This window comes from Felis catus, chromosome B4, assembly GCF_018350175.1.
Source record: "Felis catus isolate Fca126 chromosome B4, F.catus_Fca126_mat1.0, whole genome shotgun sequence".
In the NCBI taxonomy this organism is placed as follows: Eukaryota; Metazoa; Chordata; class Mammalia; order Carnivora; family Felidae; genus Felis; species Felis catus.
The window spans coordinates 85,652,598-85,674,953 of NC_058374.1; the positions used below are offsets into that span (position 1 = coordinate 85,652,598).

Below are 22,356 nucleotides of genomic sequence, written 5' to 3' on the forward strand. Positions count from 1 at the left end.
ATCCACAACGTGCACTTATTTTCTTTCTACAAAATTTGACAGTCTTCTTGGTTAATGCTTCATTATGGTATTTATATTTGCTATTGTCGATTCCGCTCTTCCCTCCTCTATTTTCTTGGATTGGGGAATCGGTGGCAGCTGGGCAGTTGCAGTTTGTACAGTGTGACTGCCAACAAGGCTACAGATCCATCAGCCCCCAGCAGGCTGCTAATCAGATCAGTTAGTGCAAGGTCACAAAGCACATCACGGTGTATGCTGTCCGTTTTCACGGGAAGGGTTAACTAGGAGTGACACGGTTACTTAATGCTGAGCAGTGGAGTGTGGTTCCTAAGATTCCATTTGTCTCACATCCAGTAATGTGTCAAGTAGCACGTTGCTTCATATCTTTTTGCATCACTTCCTGCGAAAGTTGGTACATGTTAATAAAAATAGCGAATTAAACAAGTGAGTTTCGCAGCTCACTGACTTCTGCCAGGCAGTGTCCTGTGTGTTCTATTTGCATTCATTTCTCAGTAACCCTTAGTGGTGGTTAGTAACATATTCCTTATTTAATGGGTTTGGAAACTGAACTTAGCTAGGTTCATTAACTTGCCCATAGTCACATGGTTAAGACCTCTTGATTTCAGATCTGTCAACTCTGGAGTCCATGTTACTTAAATACTACTTCAGAGCTGCTTGTAGATGGCCTTGCAGACTGTGCAGCCGCGATTCCAGGTGGCCCTGTACATTTTGTGTGCATTGTGAGTGCTCTGAGATGACTCTGGTAGGTACACAATAAGTGCCAAGTGAATTCCAAGGCATTTAAGTGGTATTTATTTTTACATTTTTGTTCTGAATGATATATGGTGAGTGATGGGGCACTAATGTCTTCCTCTCTTCCACCGTCCTTCCTTCCTCTCTTCTTTCCTTCCTTTCTTCCTTCCTTTTTCTTTCCTTGCTTTCTTTCTGTAGGGACCGTGCTTAGCAATAAATTTCATTGAGGAAAGGATGGACTTCACTCGAAAGATTGTGCTTTGCCTATTGTGTTTTCTGTATTCTAGTGCAGCTGATGCACTGAGGAGAATGAAACTACCCCGTTAGAACTATTTCTATAGCTAGTGTTAGTGAAAATTGTATAGTGCCACCAGAGTTCTTTTTCTGAAGCCTGAGGCTAGAATATTGTCTTACCATTATTTATTATTGTCATGGAGCCATTAGCTTTTGCCATTAGAAACTATACTTATACTAAAGGTGTTACAGCTGGATGTATGTGCTCCAAATTCTCATTACATGCTGCTGACCTTTCCCTATAAATCTCAGCTTGGAGTTATCAGCTTTCTACTTGTTGGCCCTAATTGGAAAGTTCTCTGCTATATCCAGGTACAAAATGTACTATCAGAGCTTGAATTTCTGCCCCTTATTAACATTGCCTTTGTGACTTATTTCCTCAATTCTCTTTCCATTGGCAATCCCGCTGAAACAAATTCCTTAGTTTTATATACAAATTGAGCTTATGGTAGAACATGTTACAAATCATGCAATGCAATAAACTCAGAGAGCACAGTCTAACACTTTTACCATTTAGAGGATTTTAAAATGTCTTTTACTAATTAATTATTTGCATGCCATTTTTTGACCTAATAATCTACAAATAAATTCATGAATTTTTGGCAGTCATTTTACAGTCTGAAAATCCAAGTGTCAGGTATCCAATAGCAAATTTCACGAAGGGCTTCGGGGGAGTTGGTTTTATAATTTCCTGAAACCTACCTATACTTTAGATGGATTCCAATTTGGCAAGATTTGTGTAATCCGAAGATGGTAGAAGGAATGTTTGTGACTTGATTCATCTGTCTATGAGGAAAAGTATTTCCCTGAGAAAATCCTTTATATTTCCCATTTAAGTCATTTGTTTAAGCTTAAATGGTGGGTTTCCAAAGTGGTTTATTACCATGTTCCTCTTTTACAATGTAGGGACCCTATGTATTGTATTTAGAAACTCCTTAACACTCAAATACCCCTGCTACAGTTTTATTTGACATATATATTAATAACGAGATGCTAGAAATCAGTATTACTCACAAAGATCCACCTTAAATGCAAACTTAGAAGTATTTATGTTTTCAGTACAGATTTAAATAATTAAACAATTATTTCACAAATCTCAATTAAATAGCACTTATCTTTGAAACAATTGTGTAGAGTAAATTGAATGCGAGTTTTCTTCTTCTTAGGCTTTAATTTACTTAATTTTCTATTAAAACCATATTACACAGTGTAAATAAATGAGCTCAAGCTTCATGAACTCATGAGATAAAATGATCAAAACTGTATGTGTTCTAAGTTACGACCTCTATAGAATTATGGGATGGTGGGCAAATTCACCTGGAGACAATAGGTGTGTTAAGATGAACTGAGGCACATTAAACATTTTCAGAGTTTATTTGAGCAAAACTATATTGAAATTGGGCAGTGCCAATCTGCAAGTGTTTAGGGGTGCCCCTCCGACAGGAGCGTGGGGGAGACTTAGAGAGAAAAGGTGGAAGCAAAGTAAGGAAATTATTGACTGGCTGCAGCTTAATGACTAGTTGGCTCTTTGTGATTGGTTGCCTGTAGCGTTTTCATTTTGCAACCTTGAGGCATCTACAGGCTGAGATTTCAGTAGGTTTATGTAGGCCACCATGGCATCGCAGCCACCTCAGTCCGGTGGTCTCTATGTTTAATTAATTAGACAAGTAGTCCATATTTAAGGAGATATATTATGAGTTTGATTACATGATTTTAAGACCAGAGATTTCAGTGTCCATGCAGCACCAGACACGATGTGTAAATCTAAATTGTATTCTCTGAGCACACGGGCTTACTATTTTTCGGATACTTTGTAGATTATGAGAAAATAGTTCCGGATTTCAAATAATTTACAAAATTCTGTTTCTATTTCCGATATGGGTCCATACCAGTCAAATACCACTGACCTCTTTGCTCATTTCTTTGTAGAGTAAATGGAGACCCTACTAATGGTTAAGAATTGTAAGCTTCAACCCTTTGAGTATTAAAGAAGAAACTATCAACCAAGTCACAGTATTCAATTGTAAATCTAGTCTTTTGTGGTTTAGTAGAAAAGTTGCCTTTGTTTCAACCTCAGATTGCCCTTAGGAAAGAAGCAGGTCACGCCCTATTCTTTTTATTTGCACACTGGAAGAAAGCCTTCACATATATTTAAAATTTTCCAAGGTACATAAATTTAGTATACCATAAAATTTTAATCTCAAATCTAAAGTATTCTGCGTACATGGCTAGGGCTTAAAGGACTAACAGAAAACATTTGGGGCCAAAAGGATCTTTTTCCCTAAATAGTTAGCATATAATAATAGTCTGACATTTTATCCTGACTCGCCATTTTCAACTCTTTATGTTCTGTGGCTTTCCTTCTCCTTATCATTCTCTTTGTTTTCTCCTTCCTCTTGCTGTAAATAGAAATGTATCCTACTGGCATGGTCATTGCCTTTTTAAAGTTGCCATTATTTTCCAATCTTGTGTTTCTTATTTTGCAGAATTCTAGCCGGAGGAAGAATTTTTAAAATAAAGGTTCTAGCAACATTCTCTTTTCTGTTGTCCATTCCACTGGGTTAATAACTGTTTTCTGAAAAGAAATGTATAATGCTGTGTGTCATACAGGTACTAAGCTATCTGCAAGTAGCAGATCATTTATTCTTTCAATGACCTATGAGGTATTCCCAGTTTAAAAATGAAGAAACATAAAGGGGTGCCTGGGTGGCTCATGCAAGTGTCTGGCTCTTGATTTTGGCTCAACCATTTGTGAGTTCGAGCCCTGCCTCAGGCTCTACTCTGACAGCGTGGAACCTGCTTGGGATTCTCTCTCTCTTTCTCTCTCTCCCTTTCTCTCTGCTTCTCCTCCATTTGCACTCTTTGTCTCTCAAAATAAATATATAAACTTTAAAAAATATTTAAAAAACAATGAAGAAACATTGGTATTCAGGAGTTAACTAAAATTTCCAAATTCACATAGTTCATTAATAGTTGCCTGAAGAAAAAAAAAAACAGATCCTCACTCTTAATTCTTAAATGGTCTGTAAGTAATTCTTGAATATCTTAGAATTAAATATTTACTAAGTCTTTAGTCCATCAAGTATAAACACCAAACTCTCTTCCATGATAATTTTTTAGGTAAAAAAAAATCTTTTACAGACTTATAAAAAAGTAGATTAGAATCTCTGATAGTTGTTTGCTCATAATTAACACAGGGAACAGAATACAACTTATATGAATATCAATTTAAGAGACAGTGTAGGTATTTTCATGTGTCCTGATGGGTTACTATATATTTGTATACCTTTTCTATTAATTGTACTGTGGTTGTTGACATTATTTGAGTTAGAATGATTAATTCTTATATGAGCATCAAATACTGATTTAATAACTTGCAATTCTATCAAGTTTTTGTCTATCATTTGAAAGTATCAATTCAGTAATACATACCTGAGCAAACTTAATAATCCTTTTTGCTCATAGACTTTCACGTTAAAGCCTTTAAAAAAAACAATGTTGATTTTATTTTCCAAAGATTCTTTTTAAAAAAAAAAATGTTTATATATTTATTTTTGAGAATGAGAGAGTCAGTACACACAAGATGGGCAGAGACAGAGAGAGAGGGAGAGAGAATCCCAAGCAGGCTTCATGATGTCAGCACAGAGCCCGATGCAGGGCTCGATCCCATGAACTGTGGGATCATGACCCAAGCCGAGATCAAGAATTGGCTGTATAACCAACTGAGCCACCCAGGAGCCCCTTATTTTCCAAAGGTTCTTGGCAATTCCAAGACTTGATTCAGGAGTTTTGAAAGCTAATTTTTCATAACAGTCTTGTAATTGTTACCATCATTCTTTGGGTTTTATCATTCCCTGTTCTGAAAATAAGTTTTTAGTTTGTTCCATCAATTTTTGTATGACACAAAACAGGGTTGTTGTGCCACTATCTTTTTTCTTTTCTTATATTGTTTTTATAGATATTACTATTTATAAGCAATAAAACAAACATGAAACAACCTAAAAGTATACCACAAAACTCTTTGTGATAGTGAGGGAGTTGAAGCCATACTGTATAGCCAAAATGATGTAGCAAAAGGCAGTCTTGCCAATAAGGGATGGTAGTGATTTCCACTGGATCATTCTCCTCATGGGCTTACAATTCACATCTCTAGTTAGAGCAACATCAACAGCCTGTTGACCTGTATTTTAGCCTTGTGCCAGATTTAAGTGGTTGTTAGGAAACCCAGGAATATTACTAGAAACATAGGAGGCATTGGCTTATGAATAAGTAGACCAAAATGACATTTGTGACTTATTACTTGTTTTTAATATTTAACTTTTGGGGGTAATTCCGTGCTTTCAAATTATACATTCAATAGTGAATTTTGGTGAATGTCCCTTTTTGTCATTTGAAATGAAATCTTACATTAACTTGAAGTCTGCATTCTGACAGAAAAAAAATACATCAGAATTTTAGTTTTCTAAACATTGTGATCGTTATTTTTGTTTGCTACAAGAAATTAAATGGCTGAGATTCTGAAAAAAAAAATAGTGCTTTCTCTAAAATAATCTTGGATTTTATCTACCCAGATAGCAGAAGGATCCATGCCACTCTTGGCTACTGAAAGTACTTACCATGCCAAGTGTTTGCAATTGTGTAGGCTTTTTTTTCAATGGTATGTTTCTTTTTTACCATTTGACTGACAGATATAATGAAAGTCACTGGTGGCCTTACTAGAAACAAGTACTGCCGTCTATTAACAACTGAAAACATACACCTTTCATCTTGACAATCTAATAAAAAGCTTAATAGTGTAAATGTCTTTTCCAAAAATTTTTAAATTTTAAAATGGAATATTTTGGTGGTTAGTCAGAGTTCTCTCAGGAACCTTTAAACTAATGGAGTGCCAGTTTTTTGAGAGGAGTTGCATGTATGAAAAATGACTTGGATGGGCAAACTGAGAAGTCTAACATAGTTTCTAGTTGCACAAAACATTGAGGGTAGCATTTACATAGAAATTCTTTTTTTTTTTTTAGTTCATGTATATGTATATTTACACATTAACATACATGTTAGTTGAAACAATCTTACGTAAATTCTGTAAGCTTAAATTTCTCTGTCTATAAACTGGAGGTATGATAGCTGCCAGGATACCCTGTGATGAGAGCTATGTGAAACATACAAAGTATTTACCTAGGTAAATATTGTATCCCACCCCCACCTTTCCCATCACAGAAGCCTTCCCTAATCAACTAGCCGAAGGAGACATTTCTCCCACCCAGTATTCCTCAGATTCTTTTTTACTTTACTTCATATAAAGCCATTCTTTTAATTTGTCTGTTTGTATCCCCTACTATGGCGAAGACACTGTGTATTCATTCATTGCCACCAAATTCTCCTGAGTTTAGTCTTATACATAGCATACATTCATTTATTCATTCATTTACAAATATTTTTTAGAACTTTTATTGAGATGGAAAAGTGTGATGAAAAAATGAAGACTTTGCTCTGATGGGACATAACACTAATTGTATTAATAAATACATTTCTGGGGCACCTGGGTGGCTTAGTCAGTTAAGTGTCAGACTTCAGCTCAGGTCATGATCTCATGGTTGGTGAGTTCCAGCCCCTTGTCAGGATCTGTGCTGACAGCTCCGAGCCTGGAGCCTTCTTCAGATTCTGTGTCTCCCTCTCTATCTGCCCCTCCTCCTCCTCCTCTCTCTCTCTCTCTCTCTCTTTCTCTCTGTCTCTCAAAAATAAATAAACATTAAAAAAAATAAATACATTTCTTTTTTGATGGGTCCAAATTTATTTTACAATTGTGCAGTAGTTTCTAGGGTTATTATTATACATGTATCAGAATGGAAATTAAGTCAGTCTTGTTTTTTCCCAAATGTCTTCATAATGTTTCTACTTTTACATTCAAGGGAGTCATTTTAGTGTGTGTATTTCTGACTTGGAGATAATCACTAAACAATATCGGGTATCACTGGTTCTTATGCTCTCCATTTGTCAAGAGGGAGCTCATTCCCATGCTTTTCTATAACCAAGGGCTTATTGAACCCTTATTGTTACCAGTTGTACCTGTCAGTGTGTGTCAGTTTCTCTTTATAGAGCGCCATTGTGGTCTTTCCTAGATCTCACTAATAAGATTAGTCAGTATAGAACTTGTGTTTGGTGGGAAAAATGTACAGTAATGCGAATATTCCACCATTTTGGAATATCGTGACTGTATCTGTGTGACCTGAAACACTGAATAAAATATAACAAAACAGATTGCTTCCTAATACTGCTTTATATGGTGGTAAGAGAAAAATGTTTGAATTTACAGATTAAAAAGGATTGTAATGTTAATTCATTTTAAAATCTAGAACAAACACTTTCCTAATTTATGCTGGAGACATCTTTGTGAATTGACGTCACAAAAGAGTTTCAAAGTAAATTTGCTGTGCTAGTGAACAGACCATCTATGGTTTCAATGCTTCACACTGGCCCTCAGGCCTGGAATGCCCCTCCCCTTGTCCTTTTAAGCCTGCTGTTTCCTCTTTATAAGAACCATTGCTTTCTAGGATTCTGTCCCAGTTCCTCACTTACTCCAGGCTGGCTAGATATCCCTTCTCTGTTTTCAGAAAGCCATGCACACAATTATTTCACTTGCCACATTTTTCACACCTGTTTCTAAGTTTGCATTCCCTAATTAGATTTGAGCTCTTTGATACTAGACAGCTTACTGTGTTCATCTTTGTAACTCTGTATTCTAGCATGCTATCTGGCATATAGATTGGGCTAGTCTGTTTCTGCTGCTATACCAAAATTCCACACACTGGGAAGCTTCTAAACAACAGAAATTCACTTCTAACAATTCTGGAGGCTGAAAGTCTGAGGTCAGGGTGCCAGCATGGTCAGATGAAGATCTTTTCTGGGTGGCGGATTTCGTGTCATATTCTCAGATGGTGGAAAAGAAAAGATAGCTCTCTACGGCTTCTTTTAAGGCAGGGATCCCGTTTCTGATCACCTCTAAAAGACCACATCTCCTAATACCATTAACTTAGACATTAGGTTTTCAACCTATGAATTTGGGGGAGCACAAACATTCAGACCAGAGCATGGATGGTACTTAGTATATGCCCATGAATGAAAAAATAAATGTTAAGATTTTAGACTGGATCCGATTCTTCATGCAGAGGAAAGAGCCCGAAAGCAGGTATAGTCCAGAACGGAGAACACAATCTAGGGAAGATTTGCTTTTTCCATTGTGATAGTGGTTGGAATTATGAAATATAGGGGCAATAATGAAATGAAAGTTGATTGAGAAAGAGCATGCAATGTAGGCCACAGAATTGAACTAACCATGAATTAAGATTGTAGTTATGGGGACCAACTGAGATAGATTCCAAATGCTTAGGAAGGATTTGGAAGTAGTGTACAGAATAACACATGATGAAATTTAATTGAAAGCAGCTTACTTAAACAGCTTCTATTAATTGGGAATATAGGCATACAGGCGCTGGAAATTTCTGTTTAGTGCCATAAATTATTGATGAATTATCACTGTGAACGTATGCTCAAAATAGATTGATTTTGTCAATTTTAAAAAGCTCTTGGATAACATATATATATAAATATATATGTAAATAAATATATATTATATAAATATATATTAACATATAAATATAATAATAAACATATATTATAATATAATATATAATTAATATATATTTGTATTCTTATATATATATAATTCACTTACAAGCTATATGAAATATTAATAAGTGGTATTACCTACCACATGAAAACCTTGCTCTGTGCCACAGACTGAACTGCATACTTTTGTATGCATTAATTTTAATACTTCAGTGCAGTTGTTCATATTTTACAATTGTTTAATACTCCAATGCAAAACAGAGAGAGGGTTATAGAGTTCAGCCTGCTTGCCTTTGATCACACAGCTATTAAGTACCAGATCTGGTATTAAATTCATTCCATTTGAATTGAAAGTCTGTGCTTTGTTATAGTATGCTATTCTACGTGCCACCAAATCTCTGAAATACGTATGCATTTTCAGCATGAGTTTAGAGTGACAAGCATAAATGTATACAAATGTAGTTACCTCTTCCGGTCATCATTAATTCATTTATTCACTCATCAAACATTTCTTGGTTGGTCCTCTGGGCACCGTACGAGGTGCTACATGTACAACATATCCACAAGCTATAGTGAAAGAGGATGGCGTTAGAAATATATAATAGAAACTGTGTAACAACTATTTTGATAAAGGCTATGAAGAAAAATATAAAGCCTTTTATTAAGTGGATTACAGAGCAGGATTCTCATGTACTTGCTTTCCTGTGGGTAAGTGTAATTAGATTTACAATATAGCTTACTGTAACCCAAGAAGATGCTTAAAATAGCTTTAGATAAGTTGTACCACACCAGTGTAATCAAGCTGAACAGTTTGAAAACTGGTCTTACAACAGCCTTTCCACAGCACAAAGGGAATTTTGGTGAATTGAAGAAAATTGTGTTATATAATGGCTTTGAAAATTTACCAAATGTCAAATCTGTATTCCAGCTTTGGAAGGTGACTTTGAAACTATCTCAGCAATGACCTACATCTGTTCACAAAAAAAGCATAAATATCCATGGAGATGATTCTTGCACTGACCTTTAAAGAGTCGTATCTATCCTGCTGCAACTCTGAGCATGTGGAAGGTTTTGTATTAAAATATTGAGGGAGTTTTTGATAAATTTGAATATTTGGCCTCATCTATTGCTAACATGTGGCATAAAATCTAAACAGTGGTAAAGAGAGAATTTATGTCGTATAGAACTTAATAAAGCTAGATGGCCCAAATAAAACAATTAAACAACCAAAAATAAATGCAAAGCAATGTGAAACATTGGCAGATGTTAATAGCAACCTAGGCTGTTTTTATTGCAGTTCAAGGTTATAAAATCCTAAATTTCAGTTTCAGAAGTTACCTTTGGGCTGTATTATAATGATATTATAACTAACTGGTATTCAAGGAATTTGTGAAAATTACAGAAGATCAGAATCAATGTCTCTGTATATTTGATGTTGATTTTCTCTCCAACAAACGTGTGTTGTAGCTTGACTTCTTTTTCCGCCCTCCCCTTTTCAACTCACTTCATAAACAGATGGAAAGCTGGTAATTTCCTGACAGTTGGAGATATTTTTGTAATTATCTGCAAATTTGAAAGGTTTAAGACTCTATTTCTTAGCTGTCAGGGAGCAATTGAAATGCTTTTCATGAAATAAGTGTAAATGTATGTGAAAGATAGAAGTTAAGCAAGAAACCCAATATCATAATTGAAACTCATTATCATCTATCAGCTCTAGATATTGTGAGGCTTTCTTATTATCACCTTTTCTGGGAGGGTTTTTTTTTTTTAATCCTGCCAATACTTCTCATTATCCTCTCTTTCATGTCTTTCCTGTACACTACCCTCACAGAGAAGGGACTCTTAAATTGGGTCTTGAGGAATAAATAGGAGCTTGCGTAACAAAAGCGAGAAGGTTCATCTGTAGGCACTGACACCAACTAAGGCAGTAAAGGCACAAAGGTGTGAAATAGTATGGGAATGAACTGGAAACTGAAATTAATTCAGTGTTAGAACATATAGTGCAAAGGAAGAAGTGGCATTACAGGACACTAGAGCGGGGGTTCGAGCATATGGCGAAACTCTCAGAGGTCAAGAAGAAATCATCACCTATCAGGTGAGGGTCTATTTGGTGACCAAGAAGGGCAGGTTTTGTGTCCAGCAAAGAACAAGACTTTGTGAGATTTCATGCCTGGTCTGATGGCTTTCTTTTTCTCTGATGGAGAAAAATGGATGGGCCACAGGTGATGACTGGAGGTGCCTGGGGAACTTAAGGAGAGGGGAGGATGTATAGAACTATAGTGGAAAGGAGAGGAAAATACCAACAGGTGTGAGAAAACTTACTGGAGAGGCATTAAAGATCTTGCTGTAATTGGAATGTGTAGTGGCATCGGTCTATACAGTTAATCCATTTTTTTCCAGTTCTACTCAGTCATTGCAGGGTCTACTGTAATTGCAGGGCCCATTCCAAGTTTGGAGTTTTCAAGGTCCTTGTTGCTGGAAGACAAAGGTATGAACGACCTAAAATGTTATAGGGTATATTGATATTTATCGAGTACTTATAATGTACTAGGAATTATACTTAGTATCTTATATATGTTACCATATTTATTCCCTTCTTTCCTGTGAGATGTAAATATTATTTCCATTAAAAAAATGAGGATCCAGTAATTTTCCCAAGGTATCTTACCAATAAATAGCAGAACTGGGATTTGAATGAACATGGCAACTGAACAGAGAAGAAATTGAGGTTAAAAAAGGTCTAATAACTTGAGAGAAGATGTCAGTGTCAAGGGAGTGAATATTTCAAGGAGATTCCAGAACAGTATTGATGGAAATGACATTTTTAAGGTTGCACGAAAGATAGGAAACTAATTGAGAAGTAGAATTTCAAGGTTTAAGACTCCAGTGGTAGAGGCATTCAGCTTGGCCGGTAGGATCCAGTTTGGAAGTTGGTTACTGACGTGAGAGTAGGAGTGGAGGTCATGAATTCTCTGGATCAATAAGATATTGATTGCAATGTGTGGGTATTGATTATGAATATTGATTATGGTGAGACCTTGGAATGAAAATAATGAATTTTAAGGAAATGACCTGAAAGCTGATGTGTCCTAGTATTCAGGGTGATATAGCTTAGTGAAAGGAACTTAATTGAAAAAAGATTTCCTTGTATAAGTTAAAAAAGGTAAAGTAGTTATATGAAAGCCACAGAGGGGAAATAGGATTATGTTGAGCCTCTGTTCTGGATTTGATGATATGGGTGTGTCTTCAGGGACTTCATGTGAGTCAGGTCCTCAAGGAGAAAAGGATGTGGATACAGCACAATGTCCATGCTAGGAATAAAGAAGTTTGTTTATTTAAAAAAAAAAAAAGGGAGATCAAGAAGATATGGTGGAAAATGTTAGGAAGTATATTAAGGGGGTGTGGGAAGGTGGAGAGCATAATGGAAAAAAATACCTAGCCATGTGAGTGTGAGATTGAGAAAGAGGATTAGTGATTAGAGGAACATTCATTTAGGGCTTGAGAGCGATGGGGACCAGAGTCATTAGTGGAATTTGATGGCTTCAAATTTGTAAATGGAACTTTGCTTTAAAGGTATTTTACTATTTTGATTCCAAATAGTGCCCTGACTTGGCTTCAACCACATTAACATTTGAACTAAGTGGGGGTGGTGCTGTTTGAAGTTATCTAGATGCTGGCCTGATACATGTGCCTTCTTGGTCTGTTCAGTATAAGATTTGGGTAAAATTAACTGGATTTCTACCTCTGGTTTTGTGATCTTGCTTAATAGTATTTTGCTTAAAAATTCCTAAACCTGATATCAGTACATATTTCATAGACGTATCTTTCTAATATTTTACTTGCTCAAAGCATTACACTGTACTGATTTAATATTTAGTGTCTAGGATTTATATATCATCTTTTGATTATTAGAACAGATACGTAATTCATAATGTTAATTTCCATTGCTGTATTTAGAAACAACATAGTCTTACCTGAGCACTTTGGTAACTGTAATCTGAATTAAGAATTTTAAGTTGGCTGTATTTATACATTCCCTTGTTCCACAGTGTATGAAAAAGAAATGTTGCTTATATGAAATAAAACAGCTCTGACATCGTCAAGTGAATTTTCTCATAAAATTCATCAAAGTTTAGCACTGGAAGTGTTTTTACATACCACACAGTTTGACCATCCCTTGGTGACCGAGGCAAGCATTCAAGATCTTTTCATAGCAGATATGTCTTCTGACTGTATGGTAATTGTGGGAGGAAAAAGGGTGAGCAAATTTGAGGTTGGAATATTGGCTTCTGCTCCTGAAATCGTTTAACCCTGAAAACTTGGCTTCTCCAAGCTAAGTGTTTCCTGTCCTGTGAAATGGAGATGTTAGTATTATCAAAGAGTAATTGAGGGGATTGGAGCAGTCCATTTAATTTTTAGATACCTCTGATATCAGAGGTTATATTTACAAGGAACAAAAATCTCTGTAGTTTTCTAACCCATTTGTTGTACTTTAGCTTCCTAGAATAACATTGGAAAGCTGAAAATAATTTTATTTCTTTAAAAAAAATTTTAATGTTTATTTTTGAGAGAGAGAGAGAGAGATAGCATGAGTGGGGGAGGGGCACAGAGAGAGGGAGACAGAGGATCAGAAGCAGAGAGCCTGTTGTGGGGTTCGAACTCAGGAATCATGACCTGAGCCACCCAGGTGCCCCTGAAAATGATTTTAAAACTAAGTTTCACACTTAGTCAGTTGCTGATATTTATGAAGCAACCTGGGCTTTGACAACTCAATAATAATAATGGTTTATTTTCCCCAAAGATAGCTATTGAATATCCAACTTAGGCCAGGCAAGACTAGGCCCCAAATTGGTCACCAGAGGAGTCCCATGTGTCCTAGGTACAGTCTGCCTTAATATCCCTGCGGTGCTCACGTGTAGGCTGAGAGCAGCCAGTGGGAAGTGTGGACTCTGTGCAAATCCAGCAGTGGATTTCAGAGCTCAGCAGCTGGGGCCGTTGGTCCATTACACTCCCTCTAGTTGGAGGTTTTGAGGCACATTCTTAAGGGGACCATACCATATTTGTCCACCCTACTCCTATGTAAAAATAATATTGCTAAAGGCTCTGGTGCACAATTTGCTTCATAGAATGAAAGATAAATGTAAATTTGGCTGTAGGGGAGAGAACCACTAAGCCGCTAATAGAAGCTCCTATGTGTTTGAGTCTCTTCACTTTGCCCATGCAAGCCCCCTCACAGCCACCCCCACCTGCATCATAGAAATAAACTTGGTGACATATCAACAAGACAGGATTATTAAGATACGCTTTTGCAATATGTTTTGGATTTGTCCCTCTTCATGGTTAATTTTCAATATAATACTAAAGACATTCTATTTGTTTTCAATACCAGTCAATTTTCTTTCATCTTTGACTTCCTCAGTTAGAGGGGAGAAGGATTTATATCTGCATAACAAAGATATTTGAATGAACTTTTTGTCAAAGTTCTGCAATAAACCCTTTGTTTTAATGTGTTTTCACTTTGTGTTCATTCTGAGATAGTGAAAGTCATTTCCTTAGATTCCACTCATGTAATTTTATTACACTTGTTTAGAGATTTTAGATTATGCTGCTTAGTAAGGTGTGCAATAGCATGTCTTGAAGGCCGTGAAAATGGCTATACACAGTAGCTGTAAACACTGATTTCTGTAGTTGTATGTAATAAGGCTTAGGAGAATCTGTCTCCTATGACTTTCAAAGATCACCTGCGGTGGTTGTATAAACTTGAAACGGTGGATTTGTTACGGGATATCTAGGTATGACGTGGTGCCACATGTCAGTCACGGAAGCAAAAGGAATGTTACTCTTTAGCTTTGCCATAATGCCCTCACTGTTCTTCAACCCTGGGCCTGTCAGCCACTTGTCAGCTGATGTGATTTTACGTTTTTGCCTCAATCATAACTTACTCTAAATTCTCCTTCAAGTGTTTGATGTTTGCTTCCAAACAAACATCTGTTCTGGGTTTGTGAGGAAAAGAAGGGAGAAAGAGATTTAAAGAAAAATAAAAGAAGGGTTCTGTTATTTTGGGCTTTATTGCTGATGCTAACTACTGTCATAAAGTATGGACTTACGATTGAGGGATTAATGAATAATTCATTCCAAGAACTTTTTCTTAAGCCCTAGTGAACACTGAATGTTTAGAAACATAAATGGATGATGCTGTTAAGTTTAAGGAGAAAACACTTTCTCCTAGGAGAGGAGAATTATCTGCTATTTCTTCTGAAAGTTTGAGTGTGGATTTATATAGTGTTAAATATTCTTTTTATGCTTTACTGTGTTTTCCAAAATAGTTCCTTATTTTTGGAAGACTTCCTGTCTATGTTTTCAAATATATCAATAAAATTACCTATTTCAGCTAATATAGTTTTTCCTGTTTATCACTCTGTAGGTAATAACCAACCATGTGTAAATATGAATAATATATTTCCCTTCTCAACATCATACATTCTTAGCTCTTTTAATAAACAACTTTATAAAAGTATATTTTATTTATGTCTTAATTAAAATTTTTCATGAGCTAGAAGAGATCACAAACCCTGGGTAATGCATTTTAGTTGCAATGAAAATTCCTAAGTCAATTAATTATGAGATGACCATACACCAGACATAGAACTTTATGATGCTGCGGAGTATTAAAATGGCAATATTGAAATAGCTGCCATTTCTCTCTAAAAGGTAGGGCCATTTAAATCACCTAAGTAATGGTCTCTGAAATTACAGAATTAAAAATACCATATTTTTTCCTACCTGATAATTGGATGGGACATTGGACATTAACATAAACTTCCAAAGGCTTAGAGTTTCCTGTGGGTTTTTGTTGTTGTTGTTTTTCTTTGTTTCCTTTTCTTATTTGTATTGATTTCAGCATAATGGATCAAGGAATTTCTCTTGACTTGTAGACTTTCCTAGAAGTACACCTAAGGTTGGTATCGGTTTTATATTCAGAGAACTATAAAACAAGCTTTTTTTTTTTCAGTTAGTAAAAGTCTATGTAAAACTTATCTGTGATATAGACTTGCATGTTTCAGAAGGTCATATATCATAACTTTTGTACAAGGTGAAGATTACTCACAAGGTCAAAAGGCATGCCAAAACAAACAGAAAATGTTTTATTTCATTTCAACTTCCTTTCCTTTAAAAAAACATATTTAATGGATATGATCATTTAACTGTCAATTTAGTCCTTTTGTTTTTTGCATATCAGACACAAACACATACCTTTTAAGGTTTGTTTCTGTTTCTGTTTTAAAAAAAGCTGCACATTAAAGTGAAGGAGGGAACTTCTATTGCCCTATTTTTGCATAACCAACTACTGTAAATTAAACTTAACTCTGATTTTCTAATGTTCTAGTTTTAATATTCTAGTTTTTAATGTTCTAGTTTCTAATCAGAGAATTTCTAAACTCACATCGTTTTAATAGGTTCATAGTTGAGACACAGAAAAAAAACCTGCCTTATCTCATTATTCTCAAATATGAGTGACATTATTTTATCTCACATGGGAATCAAAATATGAGAGAAGTTGCTTTTCAGGTATGGGATAAAGAATGTAATTATGCTGATGAAAGCAGATTGTAGCAAATAGTACCAGTATGTCATTGTATCTATAAATGAAATGAATTCAAAATTATATACTTCAGTGGTAGTCACTGAAGCAAGAAAGAAAATTAATTGTAGTAGGATGTTATGTCCTTAGATATGTTAACTTTATCATATAAATTTTACTTATTGTAGTATGATAATGCTAGTAATTTTATAAAATGTATTCTAATATTGATTCTAAACTCAAATAGATTTAATTATCATTGGAAGAAAAATTCCTTGCAGGTAGAATGGACAAGTTTTCATGTGGTATTTACTGAATGAGACAATTATATGTACATAGTCCGCTTATGATAGTCTTGGAATTTCACACAGTAAACACTTTCACTGCCAGCCTAAAATTCCTTCCGTTGTAGGCTGTAATGTCAAAGTTCTCTGGTCAAATTAGGTAATGATATCAGTACTATCCAAATGACATTGTATTACCTCCATTCTCTCCTCTTAGTCTTTGCTCCTGTGACGTACATTTAAATAACTTTAAAAATTTTTTGATCTTTTAAAAATATTTTATTCTTTATTTTTGAGAGAGCACAAGCAGGGGAGGCGTATGGGGGGAGGGACAGAGGATCCAAAGTGGGGCAATGAACCCGATATAGGGCTTGAACTCATGAACCTTGAGATCATGACCTGAGCAGAAGTCAGGCATTCAGCCGACTGAGCCACCCAGGTGCCCCTTGATGATCTTTTTAAAGTGTTCCTAATTTCTTGTTAGAGCTTTGAAATCTTACTGCTGCTTCAGTTTGTTTAAATTAATAAATTTAATGTAAGTAGAGTTTTAATGTATTTATGTAATAATTTCAAACTATCGCTTTATGAAAAAGACCTATACATACACTTATATATTATCCTACCAAAAGTGGAGGGAAATGTCTCCCAAAAGTTAAAAACAGGTTATAGTTTTGAAATCCCAAATACATTGGACTGAAGTGGGTCTCTCTGATGTTTTGTTAGGAACTCCTCAGCACTTTGGGAAATAGAACTTAAGACAGAAAACGTAAAGGCAGGCACAAACCAAGGCAGGCACCACAGGATTCATGGTGAAGTGAAGTAATATAATTAGATCTGTCCGTATCTAAAGAGGGCCTTTAAATAAAACTCTGGAGACCTAGAGAAAGCAAACAGCAATTTCAGCCAGCGCAATAGAAAGCTACATGCTGTATCTTTCAGAGATGGAGTGAGGTACCTTTTTCATTTTTTTTTTTAAACATGCATCTCAGTATTTTAGATAGTTATTCTCAGGTTCTTTTAGGAGCGGCTCTTCAGATGTGATGCTTTCCTGTGAAAACTCAGACACGGGAATCTTAGGAACCAAAGGACTTAGGACTCTGTGCCGACAGAACTGCTTTGTGAGGGCTCTCGGTGGGTCTAGTTTCTGCCAAGTCATGCTGCTTGTGGAATTGGTGGATCTTAATGTGAATGGGCATATCGTCTTGGCTGGTGTTTAACTCTGTTTTTAAAAATAGAATGGATTTGGAAGTTGGCACTCTTAGCCTCTAGTCCTTCTATGACTCCGTATTCTGTGTGATCTCAGGCAAGAGATTAAGCTTCAGTTTCTCTGTCTATAAAAGAGAGCTGGATATAAACCCTTCCTTCACCAGAAGAATATTTTAAAGGTAATAAATAATAAATTTCAATAATAATAAGAAGAACTATGTTATTATTACTAATGTGAATGCTTGTTTTAAAGGAAATATGGAGACTGTAGGTACATACTTTTATTTTTATCTTTGGCACCCTTTGAAAAAGAGTATATTTTGAACAAAAATAATGATACTGGGTTTCTTATGTTTATATTTTATTTGTATGAAGCTTTATTGCTCACAGAGTTTTCACAGTCATGGTTTAATCTGATTTGATTCTCAGTATAATCCTGGTGTAGAGTATGTCAGGTGTTATTTTCATACTGTGTAGATGAGAAAACTCGTTTGGCACTGGATCAAGACTCATGCATTGTTGAGAGATCATTTGAAGTCAAGTGTTCTTATAACCGGTGCATGCTCTTTTCAGAGCTATGTTTAATTGGCCAAATTTCCTTTTTGGATTTGGATTGCTACATATTTTAGCTATATTCATAGAGTAGCATGATAAATTTATAAAGATGTGTCATACTCGTGACGTGTATGATCTTCTACCTTAAGTTCACAAACAGAGTATGGTTATGTCCATATGGCAGGCAGAATCAGTCTCCCCACATCCTAACCCTTACACCCTATGAATATGTTCCTTGGGGTGGGAGAAGTAAAGTTGCTAATCAGATGACCTTGAGATTATCCTTGATTCTATGCATGGACCCAATGTAATCACCAGAGGCCTGATAAGTAAAGGAGAAATGGTAGCGTGAAAAGGACTTCAGGTGTTATTGCTTGTTGGACGATGAGGGAATGTGGCCGTAGGCCATGGAATATGGATGACTTTTAGAAGCTGGAAAAGCCAAGGAAACAGATTCTTCCCTTGGCCTCCCACTGACACCTTGATTTTAGCTCAGAGAGACTTCTGACCTTTAGAACTATAGGACAAATAAATTTGTGTTGTTTTAAGTCACTAATTTTGTGCTAGTTTATTGCAGTAGCAGTGGAAAACTAATATAGGCTGACACACTGCAGCTAGGCGAAGCTTGAGAGTAGAGTCATTTATGCCAGGATGACCTCAGGTCGATCATGGGGGGATTTGCTCCTTTGATTTAATTTTTGTTCCATACTAGGTTTATAATTGTTGAGGTAGGTTATAATATGTCATGTGCTTCCTTTGGGATGCATTGCTTATTAGGGGAATTGGCTATTCCTTAACAGTTAAGTGTACAGATTATGGATCCTGAATATATAAGTTCAAATGTTGGCCCTGATTCTTACTAATTATAACCTGCCGAAACATCACTTTTTCATCTGTGAAATGAGAACAGTAAAAAGCATCTTCTTCATAAGGCCGCTGTGAGAATTAACTGTGTTAATTTATGTTAAGTACTTAGCACAGTACTTGGTACATAGTAGGGGCTATCTATTACCTATTATAATTATTATTTTTATTCCTTAAATATTTTCCTTCAATGCTTTCTAGAGTCATACTTTATTTTCAAATATAGTCAGGAGAGCGTCCAAACTTTAGGGTGACTATCTTTGGGGTAGAGGCATTCTAATACAACTAAATTCTGTCAACTTCATAATTTGTTATTGAATGTAATTTTTAAAATTTCTTGTACTTTTAAATAACTCTCTTCCTTGCCCGTTCTCATTATCACTAATATGTAGATGGAGCAAATTTTGCATATTCTATAATCACTTCATTTGATTCATTTGTATTTCTGTTTTATCTGTCATATTGTAAGCTTTTAGGTTTGTTTTGATGTCATTGTTTAAGCATGCATATTTCTTGGTTCTAGGAAAAGTATGCAACACCCTGTAAAAAGAATTCCTCGGTAAAAAATAAATAATCAAAATACTCTGCAAGTGAGAGAAACCTAGTCAGAATGTTGAATTTTCGAACATTATGTTAAGAGAGGAACCTCTGAAGTAGATGGATAGAAATTGCTACTTCTGTCAGTGTTACATTCCATGTGTCTGGTGATGATGCGGTAGGTCTTCTTTAGGCCTAATAATATATATTTGATCAGCCTTTTGACTTTGGCCACAGTAGCTATATTCCAGGGCACGATACAGGAATTGATTCAGTCAACATGTATTGTGTACCTCTGAATGGCAACAGATAAATGAAGTCTGTTCAAGACTTTCCTCCTGTGGTGGGGAAGAGCCAATGATCCCTGAAATAGCAGAGATCCTAGTAGTGGAGTTAGTTGGATGTAAGAAGTTGAAGAGTTAGGTTGGGTGTGACATCAGATCTATGTACTCCCTCTGGCTACCTACACACAATAGAAGCATGCCACGGTTTCTTAGATAGTTTGTAGTCATGAATTGTTCTTATAGAATAGCTTGTCTCTACTGGTTTGTTTCTTTGTTTAGCTCCCCAGGTTCTCTCTAGAAACTGGATACTTAAAAACTATAATCACAGACCAATGAGTATATGGTTTAGAAACAAACCCCAAGGGGTGTCTGGGTGGCTCAGTCAGTTAAGCCTCTGACTTCAGCCCAGGTCATGATCTCGTGGGTTGTGAGTTGGAGCCCTGTGTTGGGCTCTGTGCTAACAGGTCAGAGCCTGGAGCCTGCCTCAGATTCTGTGTCTCTTCCTCTCTCTGCCCCCCGCCACCCCCCCACCATGCTCTGTCTCTCAGTAATAAAATAAAACATGAAAAAAAAAAAAGAAAAAAAAGGAACAGGCACCAATAGGCACGTTGTATGCTTTTATTTTTATTTTTTAATTTTTTCTTATTTTTATTTTTTAATTAATTTTTAAATTTACATCCAAGTTAGTTAGCATATAACATTGTGTGCTTTTAGTTCAATGATATCTCTATTTTTCTTCAAATACATTTGACATCTTGGTGGTATGCTTTAGTCCATCCCTTCCATACCTATTTCATAGCCTCATTCCTCCCACACTTCACTAAATGGCATCTCTTTTGCCTGGCGAAGCTAAAAATCACAGAAAATTAGGAGGGGCTTTCCTCAAAGCACTTAATTGTGTGGAAATATGTGGATTGTTGTATGCCTTTAGAGAAACTTCTGAACCTACAAAGATATCACTCTTGCCTCTGCTTTAACTTTAATCCAGCAGTTGACAGGGGATGGCAGGACAAAAGAGAAATTATTTGAACAAAAAAGTCACTGGAATGAATGAGTCAATGGCAGGTTTCAAGTAAATTACATATAGAATACCTTGTCATGTTTTCTTACCTCTATATACCTTTTTACCTTTGAAACCACATCAAGAAATGAGTAGGGAGGTAAACTGAACATGCCTGACAATATTCTCCGTATTAGATATTCTGCTAAGTCACTCACTGTGTCCTTGTTTCTTTTATGTAAACTTTGGATTCTGTTGGTAATGTCAATGGTGATCAATAATTAGGCGTTTTCTTTCAGGCAGAACTGGCCAGATTTATGTACTTTTGGCAGTGTCTTAAACCTAGGGAAAATTTTAAATTAAATGTGTAGTCTTCTCCATTCATGTTATGGTCCAGAAATAATAAATTGAGAGTTCCCATATGAGCAAATCAGTCACATTTGCTAATGTGTCCATGGAAAATCTGGTTGACAATAAATATACTGGTGTCAGATCCAGGGGAACATTTCTAGGATATTGTTTTGATTACCAAATTCTAACATTTCTTAACAGCTTTTTGATGTTACAGCACATGCCTTGAGTAGGTAGTTTTACAGTTTTGGTTCTTACCTTTAGTGTATGTGAATGTATGTAGCAATGAATTAAATTATACAAGAACTACAGTAGATGACAACTCTAATACTACTTTATATCTCTATTTTAACTTTGATAATTTAGACTTGTTAACTGTATATTAATCTATCTTCCTACATGGAAGAGTGATTGAGAAAAGATAAGTTGTCTTATTTATCTTGGCATCATAATATCTTTTGTATATGCTAGCTGCTCACCAAATGTTGGTTAAATTGATTAGTTAACACAAGGGAAAACATAGATTCAGCTAGTCCTTTGACTCATCTATTTCTTTAAAATGATGCTAAGCTAGAGAATGTGGTTTGGATATATGGTCACATGGAGTTTCTAGTTGAACTTATTTGCAACACTTAGGCTTTTCTTTTGTAGGAACAGAATTTGGCCCAGTAGAATTATCACATGGTATAGACCAAACCAGAATGCATCTCCTCTGTAGGAAGGCACATAAGGAAAGAGAGAACCCAGAAACGTCCATACTAAGCTTGCATAGTTTTTTTTTTTCTTCTTCCAAAGTCATCAGTCACATGGGGGATGAACTGAAGTGTTATTTTACCAGAAGTGTCTCCATAAGGAAATATGAAACCAGTAGATAGGTGAGAAGCCTGAGATTCAGAGACATTAGGTAATTTGTTAAGGGTAAAAAGGAGAGGGTATATCTGAACCTAAACTTTTTAACACTAAATCGAGACTTTTTTTTTTAAAGAATCCTTTAGAATAGTGTGAGGAAGGACAGAAAGG

At 35.8% G+C, this 22,356-nt stretch overlaps 1 protein-coding gene across 5 annotated transcripts in view; it reads left to right on the top strand.

Annotated features, from left to right (window-relative positions):
- The window catches only part of SLC16A7 (solute carrier family 16 member 7), a 194,610-nt gene that overhangs the window by 31,736 nt on the left and 140,518 nt on the right, over positions 1-22,356 (top strand). Inside the window, exon 1 of one of the 5 annotated variants that reach the window (XM_045062008.1) lies at positions 17,077-17,490. The exons of 3 other annotated variants lie outside the window; for them this stretch is intronic. The gene's annotated coding sequence lies outside the window, so the exon portion shown is untranslated. Of the gene's footprint in view, positions 1-17,076; positions 17,491-17,563; positions 17,925-22,356 lie in introns of those variants that run through there. One more of the 5 variants, XM_045062006.1, reaches the window with a different exon arrangement.